At 27.2% G+C, this 13281-nt stretch overlaps 1 non-coding gene across 1 annotated transcript; it reads right to left on the bottom strand.

Moving 5' to 3' along the window:
• Positions 1-12759: 12759 nt before the first annotated feature.
• On the bottom strand, positions 12760-12867 carry LOC112760091 (small nucleolar RNA R71). The gene has a single exon (XR_003180545.1). It is a non-coding gene; the product is annotated as a small nucleolar RNA R71 (small nucleolar RNA).
• Positions 12868-13281: the final 414 nt, after the last annotated feature.

Below are 13281 nucleotides of genomic sequence, written 5' to 3'. Positions count from 1 at the left end.
ATTATTTATTTATTAAACTCAACAAAATTTTCTATATCCAATATTAATATCCAATTATATCTTAATTATTTCAGTAATTAATTCTTTTTCATAAATAAAATTTTTAATTTATTATATTTTTAATATATCATGTGATTGATATTTTTTTAATAAAATAATATATTAAATCTCATTGTTGATAATTAATTCTTTTTATTAATGTTATTATATAATTATTATTTATTTAAATATTAATAAATTGAATTATTTAATAAATAATTTTTTTAAATATAACATCTATATTATAATTATTAGAATGATTGGGTAACGAAAATATAAGAAAAAATATAATAATTACTAAAATATCTATTTTATTCACGATTTTATCGTAAAAGTATATATTAAAACCTTATTTTATATATTTGTGTGAAAATGATTTAATGATTCATGGGACTAGATATTCAATCATTAAATCATGGGTTAATATAAGAAATATTTGAATTAGGATGATTAAAAAGACAAAAATGCTAAGTGTCTTAAGTTTTCTATTAACCAAGTTAACTAAGTTATTAAAATTAAAATTTTGGGTCACTTTTTTTTTTGTCGCTGGTGTTTCTTCTTATATTTTTTCTTTCTTTTTTAATGTCATTATCGTTATCGTTGCTGTCACCACAGATGTCGTCTTCTTCTTCTTGATATTATTGTTGATGTTATTGTTGTTGTTAATTTTTTCTTCTTTTTTTTCTTATCATCCTCTTTAATTTTATTATCATTATCATCGTTTTCATCGTCTTCATCTTCTTCTCTTATTAATGTTCAGAAAATTAAAACACAGAAATTTTGATACACAACACATAAATTTTGGTATATAGCACACAAATTTTAGTATACAGTACAAAAATTTTTTAAAGACCATATGTCCAAAACATTGATACCTAACCAATAAAATATGCATAATACATAAATTTGTGTGAACAGCACCAAAATCTTATTGCATAGCATAGAATTTTTGATGTGCATGACATAAATTTTTTAAAGACTACATACTTAGAACATTTACTTATCCAACTAATAAAATACATTTACAGCAAAAATTTGTATTATGTGCAAAGATTCGTATACTATGTGTAAAAATGTGTGTTATGCGTAAAAATATTTATGCTACATCGATAAGTTTGTGTTATGTGCAAAATTTTGTATTATACTTCGAAAATTTATGTGTTACAAAAAGTGCAAAAAGAAAGTAATAATATATGCACGTATTTTTTTTCGCTGACTTTGCATTAAATTAGTTGGACTTGATTATAAAAAAACTTGTACAGGTAAATATCACTCTTAAAAAAATTATTGATTATTAGCCGCATTTCAATCATTAAATAGTAAATTGCGTATAATTGAATAGAATATACTTTTCTAAAAATGATTGAAAAGATAAAAGTATGCAAACCGATACTAAAATATGCTATGTTAACATATTTGGCACCAGTAATATTATCTGTTGTAAGATAATATAATGATTTATTATTCAATTTTACATATTCAAATATCTATACTTATAATTAATTTATTCCACTTATATTTAAAATATATTTTTTAATTAATTCTTTTTATAAATATAATATCTAATTTATTACATTCTAATTTATAAATTATATCATACAATTGATTTTTTTTAAATTGATTATGAAAGAATCGATTAAAAAATTATTATCAGAATATTACATGTCCACAAGTTTTTTTTCCAGACTCTACCTCTTCAAATGTATTACCTATTATTGATTTTTGTTTTATATTCTTTACATCTTAAGTTCCTTCTTTCTTTTAAAAAAAATAAATTAATTACATTACGATTTTTTAATTATATACTGTAATTGATTTCTCTATTAAGTAGATCTATAGAAATAACTAATTTAATTATTTGCACCAAAATGTGTCACATATTATTAGTTTTCTTTTCAATTCTACATATTAAATTCTTTATATCTAATATTAATACTCTATTATATCTTAGTTACTTTAATAATTGATTTTTTTTATAAATAAAATCTCTAATTCATTATATTTTCAATTTATATAATGTGATTGATTTTTTCAATAGAATAATATATTAAATCTCATTATGGATAATTGATTCTTTTCTTATTAATGTTATTATATATATTTAAATTACATCACATAATCATTATTTTTTATTTAAATATTAATAAGTTTATTTATTTAATACATGATTTTTTTTTCTAAAAAGATTGTCTATATTAGAATTATTAGAATTATTGATCCACAAAAATATAAAAAAAATCATAATAATTACTAAAATGTATATGTTAGTCATGATTCATTCAATCATTAAAAGTATATATTAAAACTTTATTTTATATATTTGTGTGAAAAAGATTTAATCATTTATGAGAATAGACATCTAATTATTAAATTATGTGTTAATATAAGAAAAATATGAATTAGGATGATTAGAAGAATTATTACAATTAGAACATTAAATATTAATTTGCGTATAATTAAATAAAAGATACTTTTTCTAAAAATGATTGGAAATAGAAAGGTATGCACAAGCATTAGAACGTGTCACATCAACATATTTGGTATCAGTAATAATATCGTTGTAAGATAATACTAATATATGTATCTGTACAATGCATAAAAAATATTTATTTTTTTTTGTATTTATTAGATTCAAAGTATGATTCAAAAATAATTTTTTTTTATGAATAATGTCCTTAACTTATTTAATATATTTTTCATTTGTTTTATTATATATATAATTTATTAACTGTTTTGGAAAATTTTCTCACAATGTGAATCTCAACTTAGGTCCACTCTTATAATACATCAAGACACAAATTTAGAAATAACATAACTTCTTACATCAAAATTAAAAATATATTCACAATTATTTCATTTTGTCGCAACTCATCGAATTCTAGCACAATAAAAAATATTACACTGTCAAATTTATTATAAATTTTTAATTTTTTTTAGTTAGAGTACTATTACATCTGTAAACTAAAAGCACACAATTTTATTTTTAAAAAATTCATCAAAATATATTTAGTCCAACAAATTTAAATATAAATTGTATAATCCTTATATCTTTAAGTGTGTCTTTTCTACATTTAGAGTATTCAATGCAAAAAAAAAAAAAAAAATTGCCGGAATTGAGGAGTCTTTAACTGAGTGTAAAATGATATCTTTCGAGAAGTAAACTCTATATTTATGCATAGTTGACTTAAACTTAATATTGTTTTGACTAACGTCAAAGTTGGTCGTAACATAAATTCTTCTTTTAGATATCTTTTACAGATACCTTTATAAAATAGTATCAAAAGAGATAAATAATTAAATTATTATTAATATACAAATTACAATTACTTTTTCATTAATTAGAATAATTTTGATTAGAATTTTTTGTATTCGTGTTTTAAATTATTTTATATTCCATAATATATAGTTAAAGTACTTTAACATTAAGTTTCTAAATTTTATGCTCAAAAGTTATCTTAATATTCTTAATAAAATTATACCTAAAAAAAAAATAAAGAATGTAAATAAAAAATTTAAATAATACTTTATTTAACAATATATTAAATTAAATGATAAAACATAATTTAGTAGTCACAACAACTGCTAACAGAAATATAAGAATTTCATTTAAAAGCTCATTACCAAGTGTAGCATGGTAATCTACTTTAAATTTAGGAAAGAAATTATTAATTACTGATATAATAATTTAATTCTCTAATTTTAAAAAAATAATATATATAATTGTAGTACAATTTATAAATTATGTTTAATGCATGTCTTAATAATAAATTAAAATATTATCTGTCTTTTAATAATATAATAATCATATAATTTCCTTCCATTAATTGCTTTACAATGTTAATACACCCATCGTAACTTTAATAATATATAAATCTTACTATTTGTACACCAACATATTAGTATACACGTTATTTTTATTTTATTATATAATAAATTTATATAATATAATATATTAATTTGTATTTAGTATTATATAGAATATTATTTTATTCACAGAAATTAAATAAAAAATTGTTTTTAAAATTTCAATTATTAGGTTTCAATTGATTTGGTTCCAATTATGTTTAGCATCGCACAGATACACACAAATTAATTAGGTTCCGGTTATTATTTTAAATGGTATAATTATTAGATATTAATAGTTTAAAATTATTATACAATTTGTGAAAATACAAACCATGTTTAATTGATTTTTTTTTCCATCCATTCACTACGATAATAAAGCTAATGATTAGTTTAATTAATATTAAATTAGAATTTATTTATTTCCTAATTATATATTAATGAGACATATTTACACTGATGAATTCGACTCTGTGCATTTAATTAAAATGCTTTTAAGATTAGCAAAAAAAATTATTAATTAACAATATAATACATTGATTACTAAATTAAGAACAAATAATTATGTATGATTGTAGTATAATTATATAATTTATATTTAGGGTAATTAGTAATAAATTTAAATATTATCTTTCTCTTAATAATATAATAATCATATATATTTCTAACATTAATTGATTTAAAACATTAATACGCCTATTCTAACTTCAATAATATATAAATATTTTCTTTCTGGTAATCATATATTAATATAGGACAAATTACAATAATAAGTTAAGGAGAGCAAAATTTTAGGAATAAACTAAAACAAAAACTGCTTCATGAATCTACCAATGCATGTTTATATGTAGTTCGAATCATCTAAATTCGAACTCCATTTCTACATAATTCGAACCAGTTGGGTTTGAATTATACACAAACATACGCACACACTAATTCGAACCAACTAGTTCGAATTACACACACAGTAATTCATGGTATAATTTGAATTATGCTGTTAAAAAATTAATAATTTATTAAAAAAATTTTATAAAAATTTTATTAAAAAAATTAATAATTTAAAAATTAAAAAAATATATATTTTATTTTATACGTTAAAAAAAAGCTAACAAAATATTTAATTATGAGACTTCTTTAAAATATTAATGAGCTATCAATTCAAATTTCATACAATACTTTTCTGTCCATTTTTAATAGCTTATGAATATTTTTTAATAAATTTTTTTAATAAATTTATTTAAATTATACTACAAAAAATATTTTATCCTATGCAAAATAATTTTAAAAAATGGCTTAAAAAATGTTAATAATACTATAAAATTTGTAATGTTCTAATAACTTAGGTAAATATATGCATGTATTCAAATTTTAAATAAAATACTCTACATAGTCAATAATAATTTATAAATGAAAGAAAATATTTTATTCCATACAAAATAATTAAAAAATATATTTTATTCTATACAAAATAATTTAAAAAAATGGCTTAAAAGATGTTATGAGTAAAGTTTGTAATATTCTAGTGATTTAGGTAAATACATGATAAAAATATTTTTTCTTTAATTTCTAAATTATTATTGACTATGTAGAGTATTTCTTTAATGTCATAAGTCATTAGGATATTACAAATTTTTATAGTACTCCTAACATCTTTTAAGCCTTTTTTTAAATTATTTTGCATAGAATAAAATATTTTTTTGTGGTATAATTTAAATAAATTTATTAAAAAATATTCATGATAATTTTTTAATAATTAAATTATATGGTGAGATATTACATGATTCGAATTACGTATGGGGAAGTTCGAATCACTCTGATTCAAATTATATGGTGAGCAATTCGAATTCTATATAATACTCTTCTGCCCATTCTTGATAGCTCATGAATATTTTTTAATAAATTTATTTAAATTATACCACAAAAAAAATTTTATTCTATGCAAAATAATTTAAAAAATGGCTTAAAAGATTTTAGAAGTACTATAAAAATTTGTAATGTCCTAATGACTTAGGACATTAAAGAAATACTCTATATAGTCACTAATAATTTAGAAATTAAAGAAAAAATATTTTTATCATGTATTTACCTAAATCACTAGAATATTACAAACTTTTATAGTACTCATAACATCTTTTAAGCCATTTTTTAAAATTATTTTGTATAGAATAAAATATATTTTTAATTATTTTGAATAGAATAAAATATTTTCTTTCATTTCTAAATTATTATTGACTATGTAGAGTATTTTATTTAAAATTTGAGTACATGCATGTATTTACCTAAGTTATTAAAATATTACAAATTTTTATAGTACTCCTAACATTTTTTAAGCCATTTTTTTAAAAATTATTTTGCATAGGATAAAATATTTTTTGTAGTATAATTTAAATAAATTTATTAAAAAATTTATTAAAAAATATTCATGAGCTATTAAAAATGGACAGAAAAGTATTGTATGGAATTCGAATTGATAGCTGATTAATATTTTAAAGAAGTCTCGTAATTAAATATTTTGTTAGCCTTTTTTTAACGTATGAAATAAAATATATATTTTTTAATTTTTAAATTATTAATTTTTTTAATAAATTTTTTAATAAATTTTTTTAATAAATTATTAATTTTTTAACAGCATAATTCGAATTATATCATGAATTACTGTGTGTAATTCGAACCTAACTGGTTCGAATTAGTGTGTGCGTATGTTTGTGTATAATTCGAACCCAGCTGGTTCGAATTATGTAGAAATGGAGTTCGAATTTAGCTGGTTCGAACTACATATAAACGTGCATTGGTGGATTCATGAAGTAGTTTTTGTTTTGGCTGATTCCTGTAAAATTTTGTTCACCTTGGCTTATTATTGTGATTTGCCCTATTAATATATATGTTGTAAAACTCGGTCAAATCGTAATTAATTAAATAATAAGTTAAATATGGGCAAAAATGGTTAGAAAATAAAACCATCATAATTTGACTGTTTTGATATGATAATTGGACTCAGTGAATTTTTCTGAGTCAAAAAACATAATTTTCTGCGTAAAAATACAAAACAGAATTTTGACCGGCAGTACCGGTTGAGATATGTCCGGTACTGCAGTTGAGAAAATTAATTTTTAGCAAGAAAGGGTAAAACGTTAAAGTGGGTATTTGAGATGGTAAAAATAATTAAAACGTACATTAAAGTGCTAATCTTAAAGGTTTTGGCTCAAAGTTGGGTCAAACGGACCATACATGTGAATCGGGTCCAAGTTGGATCCAAACCCAGCATATATAAGCCATAACTAATGGTCATTTCAGCAACCACACACTCATTTTCCCTTTTTATGCTGAAATGAAGAAGTCAAAATAAGATAGAAAGAAACCCTAACTTCCAAAACTTCAAATCACCATATCTTTTTTCTATAGAGCTCCAATCGACGAGCCGTTTATGGCCATGCATCGCTCTCGACGAGCTCTTCAAGTTTATCTAGGTATTGTGGTAAAAAATTTTGAAACTCATGTCCAGTTTTTATTTCTCTCTCTATTTCATATTTTTGGGTTGAGTTTTGAGGAAATCTTGTGATTTTGGTTGTTTAGGGGTGCTCTAGTATGAGTCATTGGTGAGTTTCATCAACCAATTTCGTAGGTTAAGGTAAGAAACCCTCCAACCCTTGTGATTTATGAGATTTTATAAACCCTAGGTTGAAGTATGTATGAAATTGTGTGTATTAGATTGTTGAGTACACTTTTGGAACTTGAAAATTTCTTGTGGAAGTGTTGGGTAGAGCTTCGAGCTGAGACTTGGTGAAATCTCACAAGTTGAGAGCTTAATTTTGACTTCTAAGAGGTACGATTTTAGTTTCATTTAGGTACTGTATAATGTAGTATGAAATCCTAGGCTAGATGCCCCTAGGATTAGGTTTGGATTGTGTAATTGGTTGATATTAATATGTATACTTGATATGTTGTAGAAATTAATGATTGAGTTAAGAGTTGTGTGAAATTGCATATTAGTGTGTTGAAGAATTTGGTGAATTGGATAATGATTATTGGTTTGTGGAATATGTATTGAATTGTGAACTTGGGCCGAAGGCCAGAAAAAGGTAAGGACGGTAAGTGATGATTGAATTGTGTGATAATTTATGAGATTGAATGAAGAATTGGTATGAAATGCATGATAATTTAATTGATTGATGGAATAGTGAAAAATGAGGTTTTTGTAAAGTTAAATTGGTGTATTTGAGTTGGAATGTGTAGATGGAGTAGGTTTAGATTTGGTTGAGTGTGAATATGTGGATTGAGTTTGTTTGGGTTTATTTTGTTGGTTGAAAATGATTGAGGTTTGTGAATCTTTGGAAAATTGGTAAATGTGTGTTTTTGGTAAAAATATATTTTTAATCAACTTCGGTGGGTCATAACTCGGCCCTTGGAGTTGGAAAATTTTCAAAATTGTATTTTTATAAAAATTTATTTATCGATCTTTCCAATGGTTCAAGAATGGTTGAAAAATGAATTTTGTACAAAAAGATATGAAAGTTTGAAAATTGGGTCCAAAAATTGAATTCTCGCACACATAAGCTTTTTGAAATTTGGCAATGTCATGCGTACGCGGAGGTTCCACGCGACGCGGACACTGGGCTCTGTCCAATGGTCCCGCGTATACGGGAGAAGGCATGTGTACGTGGGAGTGTCAAATTTCACACTCGCGTACGCGAATGTAGTACGCGACGCGAGTGAAAGCCCTTGTTTTCAATACTCGTGTATGCGACCAAAGGCTCGCTGATGAGCGGATAATTTATACGCTTTTTGGCATTGTTTTTAGTATGTTTTTAGTAGGATCTAGTTACTTTTAGGGATGTTTTCATTAGTTTTTATGTTAAATTCATATTTCTGGATTTTACTATGAGTTTGTGTGTTTTTCTGTGATTTCAGGTATTTTCTGGCTGAAATTGAGGGACTTGAGCAGAAACCAGATTCAGAGGTTGAAGAAGGACTGCTGATGCTGTTGGATTCTGACCTCCCTGCACTCAAAGTGGATTTTCTGGAGCTACAGAACTCGAAATGGCGCGCTTTCAATTGCGTTGGAAAGCAGACATCCAAGGCTTTCCATCAATATATAATAGTCTATACTTTGGCCAAGAATAGACGACGTAAACTGGCGTTCAACGCCAGCTTTCTGCCCAAATCTGGCGTCCAGCGCCAGAAAAGGAGCCAAAACCAGAGTTGAATGCCCAAACTGGCACAAAAGCTGGCGTTCAACTCCAAGAAGGACCTCTACATGTGCAACACTCAAAGCTCAGCCCAAGCACACACCAAGTGGGCCCCGGAAGTGGATTTATGCATCAATTACTTACTTCTGTAAACCCTAGTAGCTAGTTTATTATAAATAGGACCTTTTTCTATTGTATTAGACATCCTGGATTGTATTTTGATCCTGTGATCACGTTTTAGAGGGGCTGGCCACTCGGCCATACCTGGACCTTTCACTTATGTATTTTTGACGGTAGAGTTTCTACACTCCGTAGATTAAGGTGTGGAGCTCTGCTGTTCCTCAAAGATTAATGCAAAGTACTACTGTTTTCTATTCAATTCATCTTATTTCGCTTCCAAGATATTCATTCGTACTTCAATCTGAATGTGATGAACGTGACAATCATCATTATTCCCTATGAACGCGTGCCTGACAACCACTTCTGTTCTACCTTCGACTGAATGAGTATATCTTAGATCTCTTAATCGGAATCTTCGTGGTGTAAGCTAGAATGATGGCGGCATTCAAGAGAATCCAGAAAGTCTAAACCTTGTCTGTGGTATTCCGAGTAGGATTCAATGATTGAATGACTGTGACGAGCTTCAAACTCGCGAGTGCTGGGCATTAGTGACAAATGCAAAAGGAGGGTGAATCCTATTCCAGCATGATCGAGAACTGACAGATGATTAGCCGTGCTGTGACAGAGCATGTGAGCATATTTTTCACTGAGAGGAGGGGATGTAGCCACTGACAACGGTGATGCCCTTGCATAAAGCCAGCCATGGAAAGGAGTAAGACTGATTGGATGAAGACAGCAGGAAAGCAGAGGTTCAGAGGAACGAAAGCATCTCTATTCGCTTATCTGAAATTCTCACCAATGATTTACATAAGTATCTCTATCCCTATTCTATTAATTATCATTCGAAAACTCCATAACTATTTTATATCTGCCTGACTGAGATTTACAAGGTGACTATAGCTTGCTTCATACCAACAATCTCCGTGGGATTCGACCCTTACTCACGTAAGGTATTACTTGGACGACCCAGTGCACTTGCTGGTTAGTTACACGGAGTTGTGAACCATGGTCTTGGCATCATGTTTTTGGCGCCATTTCCAGGGAAAGAAAGAGCAATGAATTTTACATAATTAAAGTGTAATCACGATTCCGCGTACCAAGTTTTTGGCGCCGTTGCCGGGGATTGTTCGAGTTTGGACAACTGACGGTTCATCTTGTTGCTCAGATTAGGTAATTTTCTTTTTATTTTATTTTCAAAAATTTTTCAAAAATATTTCTAAAATTTTCTCATCTGTTTTCGAAAAAAAATATTTAATAATAAAAACAATGTTTTCAAAAATAAATTATTCTATGGCTTCAAAATTTTTAAAGAATGAATTCTAGTGTTTCATGAAGCATGTGAAGCCTGGCTGGCTGTAAAGCCATGTCTAAATTCTTTTGGACTGAGGCTTCCAAACCATCAGCATAGAGGCAAGTTACTTCGATAAGTAATGAGCAGTATATTCTCTTATGTTACATACTGAAGCTTGGCTGGCCATTGGCCATGTCTAGTGTTTTGGACCGGAGCTTTCATTGAAAGCTTGGCTGGCTCATGAGCCATGTCTAATTCCTGGACTGAAGCTTTAGACTAAACACGGCAAGATTCCTGGAATTCATGTTAAAAATTTTGGAATCCTTATTTTCCCTTTTTCATATAATTTTTGAAATAAAAATCCAAAAAAAATTAGAAAATCATAAAAATCAAAAAAATATTTTGTGTTTCTTGTTTGAGTTTTGAGTCATGTTATAAGTTTGGTGTCATTTGCATGTGCATCTTGCATTTTTCGAAAATTTCATGCATTCATAGTGTTCTTCATGATCTTCAAGTTGTTCTTGGTAAGTCTTCTTGTTTGATCTTGATGATTTTTTGTTTTGTGTTATATGGTGTTTTTCATATGCATTCTTGAATTCTTAGTGCGTAAGCATTAAAGAATTCTAAGTTTGGTGTCTTGCATGTTTTCTTTGCATTAAAAATTTTTCAAAATTGTGTCTATGATGTTCATCTTGACATTCAAAGTGTTCTTGGTGTTCATCTTGACATTCATAGCATTCTTGCATGCATCACATGTTTTGATCTAAAAATTTCATGCATTGCATCTCTTTAGTGTTTTTCTCTCTCATCATAAAAATTTCAAAAAATCAAAAAAATATCTTTCCCATTTTCTCTCATAAATTTCGAAAATTAGATTTGACTTTTTCAAAAATTTTTAAAATCTAGTTGCTTTCATGAGTCAAATCAAATTTTCAATTTAAAAATCTTATCTTTTTCAAAATCTTTTTCAAAAATCAAATCTTTTTCAAAATTCTTAGTTATTTTCGAAAATTCCAAAAATTTTTTTCAAAAATATTTTTCTTATTTTTATATTAAAATTTTCGAAAATAACATAATCAATTAATGTTTTGATTCAAAAATTTGAAGTTTGTTACTTGCTTGTTAAGAAAGATTCAAACTTTAAGTTCTAGAATCATATCTTGTGATTTCTTATGAATCAAGTCATTAATTGAGATTTTAAAAATCAAATCTTTTTCAAAACTAATTTCTAAAACATCTTCTTATCTTACCTTTTTCAAAAAGTTGGTTTCAAAATATCTTTTCTAACCTCCTAACTTCTTATCTTTTCAAAATTTGTTTCAACTAACTAACTAACTTTTTGTTTGTTTCTTAACTTTTTCAAAACTACCTAACTAACTCTCTCTCTCTAATTTTAGAAAATATCTTCCCTCTTTTTCAAAAATTTCTTTTTAAATTAACTAATTATTCTTATTTTTATTTTTGATTTTAAAAATTTTCAAAAAATACTAACATTTTTCAAAAACCATTTTCGAAAATCACTAACCTTTTTTTGAAAATTATTTTCGAAAATTCTCCCTCTCCCATCTTATTCTATTTATTTATTCATCTACTAACATCTCTTCCTCACATCACCAAAAATCCGAACCCTCTCTCTCTCTGAGTTCAGATTTTCTTCTTCTTTTCTCCCACTAACACAAGGATCCCTATACTGTAGTATAAAGGATCTCTATTATTATTATTTTTCTGTGCCCTCTTCTTTGTCATATGAGCAGGAGCAAGGACAAGAACATTCTTGTTGAAGCAGATCCAGAACCTGAAAGGACTCTGAAGAGAAAATTAAGAGAAGCTAAATTACAACAATCCAGAGATAACCTTTCAGAAATTTTCGAACAGGAAGAGGAGATGGCAGCCGAAAATAATAATAATGCAAGGAGAATGCTTGGTGACTTTACTGCACCTAATTCCAATTTACATGGAAGAAGCATCTCCATTCCTGCCATTGGAGCAAACAACTTTGAGCTGAAACCTCAATTAGTTTCTCTGATGCAGCAGAACTGCAAGTTTTATGGACTTCCATCTGAAGATCCTTTTCAGTTCTTAACTGAATTCTTGCAGATCTGTGATACTGTTAAGACTAATGGAGTAGATCCTGAAGTCTACAGGCTCATGCTTTTCCCATTTGCTGTAAGAGACAAAGCTAGAATATGGTTGGACTCTCAACCTAAAGATAGCCTGAACTCTTGGGATAAGCTGGTCAAGGCTTTCCTAGCCAAGTTCTTTCCTCCTCAAAAGCTGAGCAAGCTTAGAGTGGATGTTCAAACCTTCAGACAGAAAGAAGGTGAATTCCTCTATGAAGCTTGGGAGAGATACAAAGGACTGACCAAAAAGTGCCCTTCTGACATGCTTTCAGAATGGACCATCCTGGATATATTCTATGATGGTCTGTCTGAGTTATCTAAGATGTCATTGGACACCTCTGCAGGTGGATCCATTCACCTAAAGAAAACGCCTGCAGAAGCTCAAGAACTCATTGACATGGTTGCTAATAACCAGTTCATGTACACTTCTGAAAGGAATCCTGTGAGTAATGGGACGCCTATGAAGAAGGGAGTTCTTGAAGTTGATACTCTGAATGCCATATTGGCTCAGAATAAAATATTGACTCAGCAAGTCAATATGATCTCTCAGAGTCTGCATGGAATGTAAGCTGCATCCAACAGTACTCAAGAGGCTTCTTATGAAGAAGAAGCTTATGATCCTGAGAACCCTGCAATAGCAGAGGTGAATTACTTAGGTGAACCTTATGGAAACACCTATAAC

Source organism: Arachis hypogaea, chromosome 16, assembly GCF_003086295.3.
Source record: "Arachis hypogaea cultivar Tifrunner chromosome 16, arahy.Tifrunner.gnm2.J5K5, whole genome shotgun sequence".
Classification (NCBI taxonomy): domain Eukaryota; kingdom Viridiplantae; phylum Streptophyta; class Magnoliopsida; order Fabales; family Fabaceae; genus Arachis; species Arachis hypogaea.
The sequence above is the reverse complement of the archived record's forward strand: the minus strand, read 5'-3'. Positions and strand labels throughout refer to the sequence as shown.